This window comes from Punica granatum, chromosome 1 (genome assembly GCF_007655135.1).
Source record: "Punica granatum isolate Tunisia-2019 chromosome 1, ASM765513v2, whole genome shotgun sequence".
Taxonomy (NCBI): Eukaryota; Viridiplantae; Streptophyta; class Magnoliopsida; order Myrtales; family Lythraceae; genus Punica; species Punica granatum.
Window position 1 is genome coordinate 40,048,426 of NC_045127.1, and position 16,060 is coordinate 40,064,485.

Consider the following 16,060-nt stretch of genomic DNA (forward strand, 5'->3'; position numbering starts at 1 on the left):
ATAGTCGGCGCTTGAGAATGAATTGGGGTGATAGGCGTATCTTCCTCAAAGACAGCTAATTGATTTTCTTCTGCCATTCTTTGCTGGAAACGAGTAGGATATCAATGAGGTGCCGCCAGTTGTTAACACCTGGATTCTATAAGTGTGTGAATTTAATGTAAGAAATTATCTCTAAAATAACATGCAAAGCAGTGAATAAAAGCAGAAATGCATGAGATGCATGAATTTTCAAAAACTAATACTGTCATTCATATTAACTCTGAATGGTTCAAAGTGCAATACAGATTTTGAAAAGATAGTCCTAAGTCGGTCTTCCAACGTGCCCGAGGTGCAAGCGACCGTCACCATGGAAAGCACCGGTGAGGGCCTGGTTGAGGTGTCTATCCTAGGATGTGCATGGACCTACACGGGACCTCTTCCTGACCCTTTCCAAGGCAGCGTTCGCTTGCGCCAACTCCTGGTCACGCTTCTGGAGTTAGGCGCGGGTCTGTGCAAGTTCCTTCTATAGTTGGTGCCGATCGCTCAGCTGCTCATTCTTCTCGGCGATCTCTCGGCGGAGGCGATCCCTTTCAGCCCTGAGATTGGCGAGCTCGGCTTGGATGGTCATGTCCGGTACCGGTGCCCCGGATGATGCGCTACTTTCTACTGGAGGGCAATCTGTGAAATCATCATTCTCTGATGGACCCCATCGATAAAAGCGGAGGATATATTCCTCCGTGGCTTGAAAGTCCCGTTCATCTTGGGTCGGGTGCTCGGGGAAGTAAAGATGTTTGATGACCGTAGTCCGCCACGCGGTCATAACCTGTTCGATTTCACTTAGGCGATCTATGGACGCCTGGTCCTCCCGCCAAGTATGTTCGAACTCGGTTCGCGCCTTACCTTTGGGAACTGTCTGTAAGCCACCTAACTGCCTTACTACTCGCGCCGGAAAATAGGTGGTGGACCCCGCATGGCTCACGAGTGGTACTCCGTTAAAATCAGGACATTTAATGGTCATGGGTCCGGGTGGCATCCACGCGGCGCGCCATTTAAAGCCCTTTGGTGCTATTTCGCGAAAAATTTTGATCCACTCGGAGACCTTGCGTTCTTCCACACGCAATAGAGGTAGTAACCGCGAAATGATAGACTCCGGACGTGTGAAAAACATAACCGGACGAACAAGGCCAAAGGGGTTTGCATGGCTTTGGAGCCAAATTTGCAAAAGGATTGGGGACCCTCTCAACCTTCGATCGGTCTTTCTTGTAACGCGATCAAGGGACCGTATGGTCTCGGCCAACAAGGCCACCTCGTATTCACGGCCTCCCACCACTTGGAGGACAACGCTAGCTAAGGCTGCGTCAATGTGACCGGCCGAGCGAGGGAATAATAGAGTCCCGACAATTAAAAATAAGATTGCATGACACAAATTCTTTTGTAAAAGATCCCCTTGAACCTCGCGCGTTCGTATTTCAATAAAACGGAGTAGTTTCGCGGTGACTATCTCTGTGCCACCGGAATATGCAAGTTCGGCTTGTAGCTGAGACCTATGCACCCCGAGTAGACGCGATACCAAAACAAGTCGGGTGGTGTGAAAGTTAGGTTCCACGATGCCGCGGGTGGCTGCAACTCTTCCGACGAGAGTGCGATATTCCTCGATGGTAGGTGTGAGCTCGGTACCTTGGATGTTGAAAACGGCGTGGACTGGGTCCCAAAATGTCACTGCTGCTCCCAAGAAGTTCCAATCCACTCGGCATATAGCTAGCATTGGTATATCCCCAACAAAGGTACTGATGTAGTCGCGGTTGACCTGATGTAGATGAGCCCAGATGTGACTGATTTCCTCAAGTGGTGGCGTGACCCTGTCAAGGTGTGGAAAGGAGACCGAGCGCGCCATCTCTTACCAAGATGAATGGAAAACCGATTTAGGACTAGTTAATATAAATGACGCCTAATTTTGAAATTAGATGATGCATGGGTACAGAAAATAAATGCCCACGGCTTAATGTATACAACGTACATCTCTCTCAAAAACAGAAAAGGACTCAAATGGCGCGCAGGCCGACTCGATGGACTGTTACTGAAGTCGGGTTGGAATATGGCGTGGAGCTCCTGCAGTATGCATGGTTTTGGCACTACAAGGACCGTGCTACCTAGGGATGGGGGCCCCCAACTCAAGGGTGTCAATTCCTTGAAATCGAGCGGGATTCTTTTCAAGGCCTAAGCGACAGTCGAACTGCGCGCCGTACCCCTACTTCGAACCCCTATCTAACCTATGCTCCTATTACCAGTCGTGGGACGCGACCCATAGATACCTAGAAGCTAGTATGTTATGCAATGCGTGTGCGGGAAATAAAAATGCATAAAGTAGATAAGCGAAAAATTGCGGAAAGCGATAAATAAACAAGCAAACAAAGCAAGCGGAAACGAGCCCGAACCCTCTAAGTGTCCCCAGTGGAGTCGCCAAGCTGTGCGCACCCGAATTTCGTCTCGTCGGGGCCCGCATGCGCGCGCCTAAATGCAACGCGGCTTGGGAGTATCCACCTTCCCGGGGACGCGCGACGGACGCACGTGAGAAGGAGTCGCCACTTGCCATTTTATGACCCGAGGGTCGAGGGCCGACAAGTTACCCAGGTCTAGGGGTACGGAGTACACCTAATTGCTAAGGCATATGGTCTGCGAAACCCAAGGTTCCGAATTCGGGGATTCTGTTACATGCGAGCCTATATCTCGCATGCCCTATCGGTACTCTAGCTTGTCTAGGCTTGCCATTTTATTTAATTACCGCTTAATTAAGTTCCGCTCATCTTACGCGTTTTGACACCGTAAATTCGAAGAAACACTCCGACCGTCTGCTCTCCGACCGGGATTCTTACATGAATAAACATACAACATAAATCCTCACATTGTTCTCTCAAATAAATAAAATACAAATTATAACAATTGGATCCCGGTCGGTTCGCATTCGGTTATTATTCCACTCGTGCTCACCGTGTAGTTTGAAAAGACTGAAATTGAAATTAAAGTGCGCACTCGGTGTCTAAGGGCATTGGACCCCGTGATCGACGGTTATGGGCGTTGGACCCAGTGTGAATCGAGTCCTAAAGGATCGGGCTCGATCCGCATAACAATCAAGTGCAAAAGATGTAACAAGCAAGCTCAAATAAACAATCAATGGGGTTTTGTTATCACCAAATTTACGTGGATTAATTGATTATTAACCGAGGAATCTTGGCATACAAATCCTACCATAAAACAAGCAAAAGGCAAGACGGGAATGGCATGTAGCATTCAGCATCATTTACCGGACCTGACAGACTGTATGTGTCCGTGATCAAGTCTCGAATGTGTGGGTTGATTTTAAATTGTTATGTATCGTGACACTTTGATTATGATAAGTTATTATAGAATGTGGATTTTGACACGAGAATCCTACAACCTAGTGCCTAGCCCGCTATCCCCATTATGTTTTCTATTAGGCCGAGTATGCGATTAAGTCGAATGTTGGTATCTTAAACCGTTGTTTCCGATCTAACTACCCAAGATCATGCAGAGATAACAATAAATTGTAAATACGCCTTTTTGCCTTTGTATAGAAAATTTATTTTTGAAAAGAGAGAGATTACGCAATGCGGGCCACCTCGGCCTGTGACCGGCGTTGACTGATTCCCTGATTCTTCTAGGGTTATACGAGAACCCCAAAAAAGTCAAAGAAACAATCTATCCGGAAGTGATCTAAAAAGAACTTCCACACCCCGACTTGAGTTACCTAAAATTAGGAGGCCTCGAGTCAAAACATGCAAGTTCTTCCCAGACGTCCATGCCACATCGGATCACGAATCTCAGATTTTATTACGAAATTTGCGAATTTTGAAAAGAAGGCGTCAACACGTATTTGCAATTTATCGACGCGTATTTCCGATTAATTACCAATTCGTGCAAAATTATTAAGGTCGAGTGAATTAATTAGTCAAATAAACGTCCCGTTTACCCGATTGGTGAAATCATTAAGTTTAATTAGAATCTGCTGAATGCTTTATTTTATTTTTTGGGTTTCGAGCCGTCGAAACGATTAATAATAGATCGCCCGATAAACTCTAATTTCCAGTCATCTCGAAAAATTTGCATAAAGATCGAACAACATAATGTAGAATAATAATGACTAATAAAGTAACGGAAAAAGGTTTCAAGGACTAAACTGAAACAAATCAAAAAATTTGGAGAATGATTTTTTCTAAATTCTATAAAATTTGGAGAATGTCCGGGAAAGTATAAAATGGGCTAGGGTTTATTTGAAATTAATTTTTGAAATTCAGGGCTGGTTTTAAAATGAATAAATGTTGCAGGAACTAAATTGAAACAAATTGAAAAGTTTACTGGAGTGATTTTAAATTCTAAAAAAATCAGGGAACGTTCTGGAAAGAATGAAATAGCCCGGGACGCGTTTGAAAAGAATTTTGAAAATCTGGTCTGATTTTTAAAAGGGATATATGTCACAGGGACTGAATTGAAACAAATGGAAAAGTTTTTCTGAGGTGGTTTAAAATCCTGAGTAAATTTGGAGGACGTGCTAGAAATAATGAAATAGCCCAGGGTATGTTTGAAATGAATTTTGAAATTTAGGGCTGATTTTAAAAATTAATACATTCTCCAGGGACTAAATTGAACTAATTAAGAAAAAAGTTTACTGGAGCAGTATAAAATTCTAGAAAAAATTAGGGATGTGATAACAATGTTAAAAATGTCCTGGGACTGATTTAAAATGGATTTTGGAATTTGTGATAATTTGAAAAATAAGAAGAGTTGCGGCAGGACTAAAATGAAACAAATCAAAAAGATAAAATAATCGAATTAGACATAATTTCGATAATCTATGCAAGCAACAAGCAATTATTTCATGTCATCATCATCCAAGCAATCACGATCTTTAATATGAAGCCCTAAACATGCCGCTAAGTTGAGATTTTACCTAGTCCGAAAGTTTGGGGACGTTTCTGTAATATAAGAAAACTGCCGGACGGACGGGTCGGGTCGGATCGGATCGGTCAGCCTATCCGAAGGAGGGAACCGCCCGGAGGGGCGTTGGGCTGGACTGGATTTTGGGCCGGACTGGGACTTGGGCCGCGAAAGGCGTTGGGCTGCGGCTGACGGGCTGGGCTGGACCTGCAATGGAAACGCAATGGGCCGAAGCCCGTTAGTGACGGATTCGTCGGACGGTAACGCGGGCGGCGTCGAGGGGCTGAGAGCGGCGGTTCTGGCCGTTGGGCGCCGCAACGACGGCGCGAAGAGGAGCGGGTGAGTGTTCTGAGCGCCGCCCTGGGGACGCCGGTTCCGATCTGGGCTTCACCGGTGGCCGGAATGGTCGGGATTGCGGAGATTTCACGGTTTTCTGGAGCGGTTCCAATCGGGCTCCGATTTGCAAAATTCTCCCAATCCGAGAGGAATTTCGCGATTTCTTTCACTGGGTTCCCTTCCCCTTTGCCGAATTAGGTTTTCCCCCCTTTAATTGCAATTTTTGGTCGAGATTTCAACCGATTTGGGGAGGAAATCGCGGAAATCCGCGATTTCCTATTCTGGGTGGCCGGCCAGATCGCGGACAGCCGGTTGCCGCTGCCCGGATTGCCCGGAACAGTAATTTTTTTTTTTTTAAATTAGGGCCGGCGGGTCACGGGCAGCCGGTCAACGCTGCCCGGCCTTGCCCGGCCCTGCCCGAGATTTTTTCTTTTCTTTCCTTCTTTTTTTTTTTTTTTTTCCTTTCCTCTTTCTTATTTATTTATTTATTTTTATTATTATTAATTAATTAATTAATTAATTATTTTTGTGTAAAAAGTAATGAATTGAGAAAATGACAATTTTACCCCCTGGAGCCGATGGACCGAAATTAGGTGCTGACAGTAATGAAACCATAGGCTAACTTCATGGACACTTCACCATCCTAACCAAGTGGCCGTTATTAGGCCTCTCCCCATATCCATAAGTATGCACTTTTCCTTCCACCCCTTCTGAGTTATAGGAAAGTCTGGGAAGCCTATGTCCTTTGATGCTAGGGATCCATGCAACACCCTCAACGTCCACTATTCTTCCGTCTCCTATTTGAACATTCATAAGGATGCAGAGCCATATTGCTGTGACCCTTTTGTGCCGATAAATAATATGGCACCATAGCATTTGCCTTCACTAGATGTTGTATTTTGTTTTCTTCATCTATAAGCCAACTCAAAGAAAAATCACCGTAACTCTTACTAACAAGCTTGTACAGTGGGTCTCCCTGTGGAAATCAACTGCAAAGGGACTTTAACCCTTTCATGATCTCTAAGTCGGCTGTTGATGCTAGAGATCCTTGTAGTTTGAACATTTTCTCGTACTAGTTGAGCATTTACTTGAGGGTGTTAATTGACTGATTCTTGATAAAAGAACTGACTAATTCTTATTTAAAAAAAAATGATTCTAATTAAAACACAACATATTTTGTTAGAAGGTGACTAATTCTTGGTTAAACTAAGCGTATGCTTGGTCTGGGATCTCAATTCTCCATTCATTCTCTGGCTCTGCAACTTGGGGTCTTGAATGGAAATTAAAAACATTCAATGCGTGCAGATGGTATGGTGCTGCTATTTTTAGCAGCACAAACGGGGTCTTGATAAATGGCTCTGCAACTTTACAAATGTTTAGTTTCTGCCTCTGGGCTTATTGCAACACAGCGAAGGTCGTGACTGGTGTGCAGAGAAACTAATCGTGAAAGCATGGCTGGAGGTTTTGTAGGAAGAGGTAGATCTAATTTTCTTCGGATCGGCAGTCATCGACTTGGTTTGCTTGGTTCTACCAACTTGTCAGATAGTCGCTCAAACATTCATGTGGCCCCCTTCTCATTACCTTATAGTTAATACTCGATTTTCTGCAGGCCTCCACAAAGCGGGGCCGACCAATATTGTGCATAGTTAGATTATTAGAACATACAATTGTTTTATGCCACGAACCATCTTTTCATTGAATTTGGAATTTGTGTTTTTGCTATCGGAAATGTATCCAATGAGGACAAACGAAGCCCGTAGAGTGAGTTAGACTCTTAACCAAGCTTAAGACAGAAATTCAGAAATGGCATGTTTTCCAGAGTATCTTCCGAGACCTATATTTGGATCAAAATAACACAGAGTCCAGTAAAAATAAAGCAAAAAATACTGACGAAAAATGTCCATTGGCTAACCTAGAAAATCTGTTGGCAGGTAGGTTGCTATCGAACCAAAATAGGGATTTATAAATCGGGCTTGGTGTAAAATAGGACGCACCACTAATTAGTTAAAGTTAATTAGAAACCCATAATAACTGTGGGGAACATAATACTATTCTGCTCTAGGTTTTTATGTCAGACACAGTTCTAGAATTGGGGTTTTATTCCGGGATTAAAGGTTCGCATGCAATAATCCGCGGTGCCGTTTTATTAATTTTTGAATTGTTACATGATTTACGAAAACGAGTTTCTTTGAAAACTTTATTGGTTTGTCACGATTAAGATGATTTTAAACAAGTATAATTAAATTCATGTTCCACTTTATATGATTTTTTAAAACAATTCCAATTTTAATTTGCACATGTATATAAACGATTTGCTAAGTGATTATTGACTCAGTTTACTAAGTGGTCTTTAGGGCCAAGTTTTTTGTGTAGGACTACAGCTGAAGAGAGTGAGATGTAGGGGAATCTTAACACTAGCAGTGGTCTGTTTGCGTTTCAGAAGATGGAGGAAAAAGATTAGGTTTTAAAGTTATATGCTTGATATGTTTGGTCTGTGTATTCATTTAGTGACAAAAACAACTACATGGTTGTCGTAAATTGTTGAATATCAATTAACGGAGCAGCCATGAAAATGCAACAACTAACTAAACACTGAGCTAATTTTCAATAATTTGTATAAGGAAAGATGATCGCTGAGCTAATTTTCAACTTTGGTTGTTATCTGTTCATTTCTAATTCACAGCCTTCTGATTTTAATGAGGAAAGCCAGCTTGGCTCTTTACCAGTTAACTATGTGTAGCCAGGTCTTTTCCTTTTTCACGTTAAGTTATTTTACTGTCAGTAATGTAATGCATCAAATAAAGATTGTTGTTATGATTCTCCATTGATTCGAAGGTCCTTTTTTTTTTTTTCATTTGACCAAATTACTACTACTACGGGGTTCTTTTCAACATCTTTTTAAAATTATATGAAATGTATTGTGGCTCAAAGAGTTAGAGGTCCCTTTTATAGAGAATAAAGCTTGTAATTTCTGCATATATTAAGAGGTTCGCAAAGGTTGTTTTGTAAATATGCTGTCCTCACTCACTAAGAGGTCTCCCAAACTTATGATTGCTATGGGAATAGATAAGTAAAACATCATGAATTTATACTTGATTAAAAGATACACTTTTACAGCCTGCTTTTTCTATAATCATGTTTATATGTAGAAGAGTAGCTACGCAATTTTCTTTTCATGCCGCTCACAAGCATTGGAACAACACGCTGATTCTTGCCCATTTTCCAACACTTTTATTTTGGCTGCAATAAGTGTAACCGCCATTCTCTATTTTTTTTATCACCAGTAACTCCAGATTGCTCTTATGACAATGTCTCCATGTCAGGGCGGTGATTCAAAGCTGCACAGGAACATGCTGCATATGTTGGGCCTATCAGCCCACACCAAAGATCTTGCACTGATGAAGGTATATGCCCCAACATTTTGTAAGAATATATTATGTATTTACATAATTAAGGAAATAATCTCTTATTTATGTGGCCCTCATGTCACAAAATATTCAGTTATTTGAGTGAGATATTCCATATCTTATAGATTACAGTTAATATCATTTTGATGGGAGGATATATAAGGAAAAAATATTCTGAGGGGTCGCTAACTCCGCCTAATTAAAAGTGCCTGTGTCTCCATCTAGACGTCACAAACGGTGAGGTTAGGAGTTAGAAGACACTCTCAGTTTTATTTGCAGGTCTATCGTGTGAGAGTGAAAAATCATCAACGTCATTAAAGCAATTGTTGGAGGTCAGTTTTTTTCGCTGTATAATTTATTGCTATTAAATTAAATATTAATCTTACAGTTGGTATCTGATCCAACCTTCATGCCATGCTTGGTGCTATAGTCGTACTTGATGATTTTATCATGCAATTAGGGTTTATGATTTTCCTGCCGATTAAGGTTGATTAAATTTGATTCATGCAATTAGGGTTTCAATTATTGCAATTGTTGCTTGTATTCTGTGAATGATGTGAATTTAGCCTTAATCGGGCCAGATTAGGGTTAATTAAAGTTAATTGGGTTGGAATTAGGGGTTTTTTTAATTTTGAGGGCTTCAGGTGGCCGCGGCCAGCCTTTGTGCGGTCGAAGGAGGCGGCCAGTGGACATGACCGGCCACGAAATCGATGGCTCGACATGGGTAGCTGCTACCGAACCTAATCCAGAACCTTTTGTGGCGCTGTAACCTCGTTTTATGGCTAGCCATTGACGCCACAGCAGTGGCAGACCGATTGTGGCCAAGCGAGGATCGCAGGTCACGCCTCGGAGGTCTTGGGCCCTCGATTGCAGCTGTTGGTGTGTCGGGCTAGTGGCTCGAACTCACGCACCGCGACTTCCAGCAACTGATTCCAGTCGCGGCGGGTCTCCCGACCTCTGTCCATCCCGGTCTATGTCCTTCGGAGCTGTCCCCATTCATCTCCTCGATTTCTATCTCTCTTTCGCTCACCCGAGCCCAGGCCGAGCTAGCTACTGTTGCAGCCAGCGGCGACGCGATCGCCGTCATCGTGGAAGACGGCCGTGACCGGTGGGCATGGCGGCGGCTCTCAGGATTCCGTGGGAGGGAGAGGCGGCAGCTAGGGTTTCGGGAGGGGCAGTAGAGTCGGGTTGGGAAGATGAAGTCAACCGGACCCGGCACTGCCTTGGGCCTCACTCGATCAGTTTTTCGGCCCAATCCGTTTTAGGCACAACTGGGCTGATCCATTTTCTGCCCGACCCAGTTTCGGCCCGACTTGCTTTATTAAACTGGGTTGGATTTGGGCTCAAGCCCATTAAGGCTAACCCAGCCCGGTTGACCTAGTTTGACCGATTCAGCCCAGTTGACTCTTTTGACCGGTCCAATGACCAATTTGATTGGTTTGATCCTGGTTTGACCGGTTCGGATAACTCTGACCGATTCAGCTATTTTCTGGTTCGGTTCTGATGCTATGTAGTGTGGTTTTAAGGATATAGGAGTAGCCAAAGCACCCTATACAAGGCAAATCACGTATAGTTAAACTACAATATAGTTATTAGCATCAAATTGTAATCGAGTCGTGAGATTAATCGCTTTGCCCCAAAGGGTAATTATTAGTCTTGGGACTTAGATTAGTCTGAGAAGGTAAATTTTGGTATTATGGTGGGATTGTTCTATGCCCAAAGGATTAAGGAATAGTTTCATCGTAATTATCAAATTCGCTTGTCTCACTAGTAAATTCATGCATTTTTGCGGTCTATCCCCAAAGGGAGGAGGGATTTACTATAAATGGTTATTTCTTATTTTTCATAGCACGTAGTTGATGTCCTTGATTTTTGCAGCACTTCCTCAATCTGTTCTTGAAAATATTGCTTATGTTCCTATACTTGATGGACAAAATTTTTCTGACTGGGAGGAGTCGGTTCTTTTCACTCTGGGGTACATGGACCTGGACTATGTGCTTCGAAAGGAAGAACCACCTACTCCCACGGATATAGATGCGCCTGAGGTCAAGGAGAAGTATGAGTGGTAGGAGAAATCCAATCGCTTAAGCCTTATGCTCATGAAGTCCCATGTAAGTAAAAGCATGCGAGGAGCTGTTGGTGAGGTTACTAAGGCTTAGGATTTTCTGAAGGTAATTAAAGAACAATTTGCCAAATCAAATAAGACCTTGACAAGTACCCTGATGAAGAGGCTGACTAGCAAGACCTTCAACAGTTCAAAGGGCGTGCATGCACACATTACGGAAATAAAAGACTTGACAGCTCAACTTAAGACTCTAAAAATTGATATCTCCGAGCCATTTTTGGTCCACTTCATTCTCAACTCCTTGCCAGCGGAGTATGAACCTTTTAAGATATCTTACAACACACAAAAGGAGGAGTGGTCCATTACAGAACTCTTAACCATGTGTGTTCAAAAGGAGGAGAGGATGAAGCATGACAAGCTTGAAGTTGCCCATCTGGCTACCCGTCCAAAGGGTATGGGCAAGAAATATCATGGGAAAAGGTAGTATAAGTCGCCACCCAAGACGGATGGCAGTAAGTTAAAGTGTTTTTTTCTGCAAGAATGATGGGCATGTAAAGAAAGATTGCCCCAAATATAAGAAGTGGCTTAAAAAGAGAGGTATTTTAATTTCTTTAGTATGTCATGAATCATTTTTCTTTGAAGCTCCTAAGAATACATGGTGGATTGACTCCAGTTCTTCAATCCATATTGTGAATACCATACAAGGCTTTCTCAACCTAAGGAAACCAACGGAAAGTGAGAGGTTCGTCTATTCAGGGAATAAGAGACACTCTCAAGTCATTGGAGTTGGGACATATCTCTTTAGAGAGGATTAAGGGATTGGTAAAAGAAGGAGTCCTAAAGACTCTGGACGACACCGATTTTAAGACTTGTGTGGACTGCATAAAAGGAAAGCAGACCAACAAGACATCCAAGGGTTCTTGAAGGAGTTCTGAGCTTCTCGAAATCATACATACTGATATCTGTGGTCCATTTCCTACTCCTTGTTTTAATGATCAGAGATATTTTATCTCATTCATTGATGACTATTACAGATATATGTATCTCTATCTTCTAAATGAAAAGGCGGAAGCTCTTGATACTTTTAAATCATTTAAGGCAGAGGTAGAAAAACAGAAAGACAAGAAAATCAAGATTGTTAGATCTGATAGAAGTGGGGAGTACTACGGACGGTACACAGAGAATGGACAAATGAGTGGTCCATTTGCGAAATTCCTCGAAAGTGAAGATATAGTTTCTTAATACACAATGCCTGGCACACCACAATAAAATGGTGTTGCTGAAAGGAGGAATAAAATGCTTATGGATATGGTAAGAAGCATGATTGCCCATTTTGATTCGCCACTGTCATTATGGAGTGAAGCTTTAAAGACCGCTGTGTATATATTAAATAGGGTTCCTACCAAGGCAGTGCCTAAAACACCGTTTGAGATCTGGTGCGGTTGGAAACCTAGTCTGAATCATTTACACATATGGGGTTGTCCTGTTGAAGTAAGGGTGTATAATCATTACATAAAGAAATTGGACACAAGGACCATTAGCGGTTTTTTCATTGGCTACTCCGTAAATTCCAAGGGTTTCAGGTTCTATTGCCCTTCACACAGTCCCCGAATTGTCGAATCGAATAATGCAAGGTTTCTTGAGGATGTTGAACCTAGTGAAAGTAATGGTACTCGAACTATTGAGTTTGAAGAAACTCGAGAAGGTGTTTCGGTACCTACAATACTTTTGGTTGTATTACGGCATAATCGATCGATCGATCATAGAGAGCAACCAAATCAGGAACAAACTGCTCCTGCTGAAGTTATGGCTCAACCAGAAGAGCCAACTTGTACTATTCAGGGCACTGAACAAGTTGATTTAAGGAGATCCTCAAGAACTAGGAGACCTGCTATTTCTGATGACTATCTTGTATACCTTGTGGAGTCCGACTTCGATGTTGGACCTAAGGAAGACCCCACAACGTTTTCACAGGCCATGAGTGAGGATAAGTCCTCATTTTGGTTAGATGCCATGAAGGATGAGTTAGATTCTATGACTAAGAATGGAGTCTGGGATCTCGTCGAATTACCAGAAGGGGCGGTAGCAATTGGCTGCAAATGGGTATATAAAACCAAAAGAGATGCTTCTGGTAATGTCCAACGATATAAGGCTAGACTTGTCGCCAAGGGTTTTACTCAAAAGGAAGGTATAGATTACCACGAGACCTTCTCTCCGGTTTCCAAGAAGTACTCGCTGAGGATAATTATGGCATTGGTGGCTCATATGGACTTAGAGTTACACCAGATGGATGTGAAAACGACTTTTCTTAATGGGGATTTTGATGATGAGGTGTACATGAAGTAACCTGAAGGGTTTAATGATGATAGTCATAAAGTGTGCAGGTTAAAGAAATCTATATATGGACTAAAACAAGCATCCCGCCAATGGTATCTAAAGTTTCACAAGGTCATCACCTCATTCGGATTTTCTAAGAACCTTGTTGATCAATGTATATACCTTAAGGTTAGTGGGAGTAAGTTTATTTTCTTAGTCCTATGTATAGATGACATACTCCTTGCAAGTAGTGACTTGGGTTTGCTGGAAGAGACTAAGCAGTTTCTCTTTACTAATTTTGAAATGAAGGATATGGGTGAAGCCTCTTATGTCATTGGCACAGAGATTCACAGAGACAGGAAACAAAGAACTTTAGGACTGTCTCAGAAAGCCTACATTGATAAGATATTGCAGAGATTCGGTATGAAAGACTGTCGGCCTTCTCCAGCCCCTGTAATCAAAGGGGATAAATTCAATAATGACCAGTCACCTAAGGATGAGTTGGAACTTGAGCAGATGAAGAACATCCCATATGCATCCGCAATTGGGAGTTTAATAGATGCTCAGGTCTGCACGAGACCTGACATATGTCTGGCAGTTGGATTGCTGGGACGTTACCAGAGTAATCCTAGGATCCAACATTGGGTTGCTGCAAAGAAAGTGATGAGGTATCTTCAGGGAACCAAGGACTACCGATTGACCTACATGCATACCGACCATTTGACGGTGGTTGGTTATTCGAATGCTGACTTTGCCGGATGTGTAGATTCCAAAAAGTCTACTTTAGGATATGTGTTTCTTCTTATTGGAGGAGCCATTTCCTAGAGGAGTATCAAGCAATTTATGGTGGCTACATCTACTATGGAGGCAGAGTTTATTGCGTGCTATGAAGCTACAACACTGGCACTATGGTTGAAGAATTTCATAAGTGGTCTTCAAGTCATTGATACCATACATAAACCAATCCAGATCTATTGAGATAACACAACTGTTGTGTTCTTCTCTAAGAATAACAAAAGTGGTAGCAGAAGTAAGCATATCAATATCAAGTACATCAGTGTGAGGGAGTATATCAAGAAATGCATGGTGATTATTGAACACACCATTACAGATGCTATGATTGCGGATCCAATGACCAAAGGTTTACCGGTAAAACAGTTCATTGGTCATGTTGGATGTATGGGCCTATAAGCAATATAGTTTTTTCTTGATATATTTTGGACAATTATGTATTACTTTTGTTATTTTAGACAATAAAGTTGAATTCTATTTCCCATCAGTTGCGCAAATAAAGTATTGAATTTATTGGGATATAAAGTACGACCCATGTAACTTATTTTAAGTTATAAATTTTTCCCTTTAGTGCTTATTTTGGGAGTATTGTACATCGTGACACATGGATGGGAAGTACTCTCTCACCAAGTATCACCGCCATGGTTCATGTGTAGCATTCTCAAGGTAAGTGGGAGGTTTCCACAGTTCAGGGAATATCAAGTTTGGCCAAATAAAGTTTGTCACTCATAGATATGTGTCATGGGGCCAAGTGAGAGAATGTAAGAATATATTATGTATTTACATAATTAAGGAAATAATCTCTTATTTATGTGGCCCTCATGTCACAAAATATTCGGTTATTTGAGTGAAATATTTCATATCTTGTGGATTACAGTTAATATCCTTTTGATGAGAAGATATATAAAGAAATAATATTCTGAGGGGTCCCTAACTCCGCCTAATTAAAAGGGCCCGTGTCTCCATCTAGACGTCACATACGGTGAGGTTAGGAGTTAGAAGACGCTCTCAGTTTTATTTGCAGGTCTATCGTGTGAGAGTGGAAAATCATCAACGTCATCAAAGCAATTACTGGAGGTCAGTTTATTCCGCTGTATAATTTATTGCCATTAGATTAAATATTAATCTTACACATTTTTCTTTGTCGTGCTTGTTATTGGATCTGTCCTCACATGTTCAACACTTTTAATTTTCTTTTCTCATATTAAAAGAAAAGAAGTATCCCTAATCCAAACATGAATGGGAGGCAATATACTCTCACCCTTGTGTTTGTAAGACAAAGATGAATTCAAGTTGATGTCTCTAAGTCTTCCTTACGTGGTGGAATGCAATTTGAAGCTTGTTGTTGGACTAATTATTATGGATGAATAATTTTTGCTCAATATTGATAGGAGAGAGGGATCGACAAGATGGATCATCCTATCAATAAATCTAGGTACCTTTATATAACATTGTTTCTAGATCATGTTCCTCCATAAGTGCCACAAGTGTAATATAATATTTTAATGACTAACATTTTTTTTATTCTAGAATCAAACTTTATTGGAATTAATTGTGGTGAAGTTTGCACTCTTGGTCTGAAAATGGAGTGATGAGATTCTCGATAGCCTCTGAGGTAAAAATCTTGTAATTTAGTTATGGTAACTTATGTAAGTAGTTTATCGATTGGTATAACAATTTCCATCAATGGATGTACAAAATTCAAACAAAGAAAAAGTAAACGAAGAATGAAATATTCAAGCTCATAAAAGCAAAGGAAGAATGAAACATTGAAACTCGTCTTATTTTAAAAAATTTTGATATCTTATGCACAATAGAAAGGAACAAGAAGCATGCGTTTTACTGAATATGAATGATATGAAAATTTTTAATGCCTTTTTTCAGTAGACACTAATGCCATAAAATATGCCCTATTGTTGTTTGTTCAGGTTTCGCGGGACTTGATTGGCCAAAATGCCCTTCATCAAATCTCGCCACATTTATAGGTGTTAAGTGATATGTAATTGATTGTTTAAGATGCAAAGCTATGAGCTGTTATATTTACCATACTAGAACTCTGCATGGACTGGATATAACATTTGAGACTTTAGTGATTAGAAAAGTTCAACTAGCTGTTTGACGCTTATTTCTCTTAAGCAAAGTTTATGATTTGAGTCTTGTGTAAGTAGAGAAAATTCACATTGGGAGAGTTTTACCCCTTAGTGGGCCAACC